This window comes from Pipistrellus kuhlii, unplaced genomic scaffold (assembly GCF_014108245.1).
Source record: "Pipistrellus kuhlii isolate mPipKuh1 unplaced genomic scaffold, mPipKuh1.p scaffold_m20_p_80, whole genome shotgun sequence".
NCBI lineage: Eukaryota > Metazoa > Chordata > Mammalia > Chiroptera > Vespertilionidae > Pipistrellus > Pipistrellus kuhlii.
This window is the reverse complement of record NW_023425585.1, coordinates 764,038-768,522: the sequence shown is the minus strand read 5'-3', so window position 1 is coordinate 768,522 and position 4,485 is coordinate 764,038.

The window sequence follows — 4,485 nt, the reverse complement described above, 5'->3', positions numbered from 1 at the left end:
AACAAGTATCTGACCCTGTTTGTTCCCTTGGAAACAAGTATCTGACCATGCCTGATGCCTTGGTAATAAGTATCTGACCCAGCCTGTTGCCCTGATAATGAGTATGTGTGAAAGCCTATACCTTTGGTAACAAGTATCTGACCCTTATTGTCCCCTTGGTAAAAAGTATCTGACCCTGCCTTTTGCCTTGGTAAGGAGTATGTGTGTCTGCATGTCCCTTGGTAACAAGTATCTGACCATGCCTGTCCCCTTGATAACTAGTATCTTACCCTGGCTGTTACCTTGGTAGGAAGTATCTCACCCTGCCTGTTGGCTTTGTAGCGAGTATGTGTATATGACCCTGCCTTTTCCCTTGGTAACAAGTATCTGACATTTCCTGTTTCCTTGGTAACAAGTATCTGACACACGTTTCCATGGTAACAAGTATCTGACCCTGCCTGTTCCCTTGGTAACAAGTATCTGACATGGCTAGTTTTCTTGGTAACGAGTATGTGTGTTTCCCTGTCCCTTGGTAACAAGTATCTGACCCTGCCTGCTCCCTTGTTAACAAGTATCTGACCCTGCATGTTGTCTTAACAATGAGTATGTGTGTCTGCCTGCTTTCTTGGTAACAAGTATCTGACTTTAACTGTTCCCTTGGTAAAATTATCTGACCATGCCTGTTTCCTAGGTAACGAGTATCTCACCATTCCTGTTCCCTTGGTAACAAGTGTCTGACTCTGCTTGTTACGATGGTAATGAGTATGTGTGTCTGCTTGCCCCTTGGTAAGAAGTAACTGACCCTGCCTCTTGCCTTGGTAATGTGTATGTGTGTCTGCCTGTTTCCTTGGTAACAAGTGTCTGACCCTGCCTATTCCCTTGGTAAGAAGTATCTGATCCTACCTGTTCCCTTGGTAACAAGTATCTGACCCTCACTGTTGCCTTGGTAACGAGTGTTTGTCTGCCTGTCCTCTTAATAGCAAGTATCTGACCCAGCCTGTTCTTTTGGTAACAAGTCTCTGAACCTGACTGACCTTTTGGTCAAAAGGACATGACCCGGCCTGTTCCCTTGGTAACAAGTATCTCATTCTGCCTGTTCCCTAGGTAACAAGTATGTTACCCTGCCTATTCCCTTGGTAATAAGTATCTGACCCTTCCTTTTCCCTTGGTAACAACTGTCTGACCCTGCTTGTTCCCTTGGTAACTGTTATCTGACCATGACTGTTGCCTTTGTAACGAGTATGTGTGTCTGCCTGTCCCTAGGTTACAAGTATCTGACCCTGCCTGTTCCCTTGGTTACAAGTATCTGACCTTGCCTGTCCCCTTGGTAACAAGTATCTGACCCAGCCTGTTCACTTGGTAGCAAGTATCTGACCCTGCCTGTTGCCTTCTTAACAAGTATATGACCCTGCCTGTTGCCTTGTTAACCAGTACGTGTGTCTGCCTGTCTCCTCAGTAATAACTATCTGACCCGGCCTGTTCCCTTGATAACAAGTATCTGATCATGCCTGTTCCCTTAGTAACAAGTATGTGTGCTAGCCTATCCCCTTGGTAACAAGTATCTCAACCTGCCTCTTGCTTTGATAAAAGTATCTGACCCGGCCTGTTGCCTGGGTAACTAGTATTTGTTTTTCCCTGTCCCCTTGGTAACAAGTATCAGACCCTGCCTGTTCCCTTGGTAACTAGTATCTGACTCTGCTTGTTCCAGTGGTAACAAGTATCTGACCCTGCTTGTTGCCTTGTTAATGTGTATGTGTGTCTGCCTGTCACCTTGGTAACAACTATCTGACCTTGCCTGTTCCCTTTGTAACAAGTATCTTACCCTGCCTTTTCCCTTGGGAACAAGTATCTGATCCTGCCTGTTGCCTTGGTAACAAATATCTGACCATGCCTGTCCCCTAGGTAACCAGTATCTGACCCTGTCTGCACCCTTGGTAACAAGTATCTGACCCAGCCTGTTCACTTAGTAACAAGTATCTGACCCTGCCTATTGCCTTGGCAACAAGTTTCTGACCCTGCCTATTTCTTGGTAACAAGTATGTGGGTTGGCCTATCCCCTTGGTAACAAGTATGTCAACCTGCCTGCTGCTTTGATAAAGAGTATCTGACCCGGCCTGTTGCCCAGGTAACGAGTATTTGTGTCTCCCTGTCCCGTTGGTAACAAGTATCTCACCCTGCCTGTTCCCTTGGTAACAAGTATCTGACACACCTATTTCCTTGCTAACAATAATCTGACCCTGCCTGTTACCTTGTTAACGAATATGTGTGTCTGCATGCTCCCTGGGTAACATGTATCTGACCCTGCCTGCTCCCTTGGTAACAAGTAACTGACACACCTGTTTCCTTGGTAACAATTATCTGAACCTGCCTTTTTCCTGGGTAACAAGTATCTTAACCTGCCTTTTCTCTTGGTAACAAATATTTGACCCTGCCTGTTGCCTTGGTAGTAAGTATGTGTGTCTGCCTTTCCACCTGGTAACAAGTATCTGACCCTGCCTGTTCCCTTGGTAACAAATAACTGACCATGCCTGTCCCCTTGGGAACAAGTATCTGACCCTGTCTGCACCCTGGGTCACAAGTATCGGACACACATGTTTCCATGGTAACAAGTATCTGACCCAGCCTGTTCACTTGGTAACAAGTATCTGACCCTGCCTGTTGCCTTGACAACAAGTATCTGACCCTGCCTGTTGCTTGTTAATGAATATGTGTGTCTGCCTTTCCCCTTGGTAACAACTATCTGACCTTGCCTGTTTCTTCGGTAACAAGTATCTGACCCTGCCTGTTGTTTTGTTAATGAGTATGTGTGACTGTCTTTCCCCTTGGTAACACTATCTGACCCTGCCTTTTTCCTTGGTAACAAGTAACTGTGTCGGCCTTTCCCCTTGGTAACAAGTATATGAACCTGTCTTCTCCCTTGGTAACAGATTATCTGATCCGGCCTGTTGAATTAGTAACGAGTATTTATATCTCCTGTCCCCTTGGTAACAAGTATCTGACCCTGTCTGCACCCTTGGCAACAAGTATCTGACCCAGCCTGTTCCCTTGGTAACAAGTACCTGACCATGCCTGTTTCCTAGGTAACAAGTATCTTACCCTGCTTTTTTTTTTTTATAAGAAGTATCTGACCCTGCCTGTTGGCTTTCTAGCGAGTATGTGTATATGACCTGCCTTTTCCCTTGGTAACAAGTATCTGACCTTGCCTGTCCCCTTGGTAACAAGTATATGACACACATGTTTCCATGGCAACAAGTATCTGACCCAGCCTCTTCACTTGGTAACAACTATCTAACCCTATCTGTTGCCTTCAAACATGTATATGACCCTGCCTGTTGCCTTGGTAATGAGTATGTGTGTCTGCCTGTTTCCTAGGTAACATGTATCTGACACTGCGTGCTCCCTTGGTAACAAGTATCTGGCCCTGCCTGTTCCCTTGGTAACAAATATCTGACCATGCCTGTTTCCTTGGTAATAACTATCTGACCCAGCCTGTACACATGGTAACAAGTATCTGACCCTGCCTGTTGCTTTGACAACAAGTATCTGACCCTGCCTATTTCCTTGGTAACAGTATGTGTGTCGGCCTATCCCCTTGGTAACAAGTATCTCAACCTGCCTGCTGCTTTGATAAAAAGTATCTGGTGCCCGGCCTGTTGCTTGGGTAACGAGTATTTGTGTCTCCCTGTCCCCTTGGTAACAAGTATCTGACCCTGCCTGTCCCCTTGGTAACAAGTATCTGACCCTGCCTGTTCCCTTGGTAACTAGTACCTGACTCTGCCTGTTGTGTTGTTAATGAGTATGTGTATCTGTCTTTCCCCTTGGTAACAACTACTATCTGATCCTGCCTGTTCCCTTGGTAATAATTATCTGACCCTGCCTTTTTCCTTGGTAACAAGTATGTGTGTTGGTCTTTCCCTTTGGTAATAGTATGTGAACCAGCATGCTCTCTTGGTAACAGATATCTGATCCAGCCTGTTACCTTGGTAACGAGTATTTCTGTCTCCCTGTCCGCTTGGTAACAAGTATCTGACCCTGTCTGCACCCTTGGCAACAAGTATCTGATCCTGCCTGTTCCCTTGGTAACAAGTCTCTGACCCTGACTGACCCCTTGATCACAAGGATATGACCATGCCTGTTTCCTTGGTAACAAGTAACTTACCCTGCCTTTTCCCTTGATAAGAAGTATCTGACCATGCCTGTTGGCTTTGTAGCGAGTATGTGTATATGACCCTGCCTTTTCCCTTGAAAGTATCTGACCTTGCCTGTCCCCTTGGTAACAAGTATCTGACACACATGTTTTCACGGTAACAAGTATCTGACCCTGCCTGTTGCCTTGGTAACAAGTATCCGACCATGATTATTCCCTTGGTAACAAGTATGTATGTCTGCCTGTCCACTTGGTAACAAGTATCTGGCCCTGCCTGTTGCCTTGTTAACCAGTATGTGTGTCTGCCTGTCCCCTTGGTAATAACTATTTGACCAGGTGTTCCTTTGATATCAAGTATC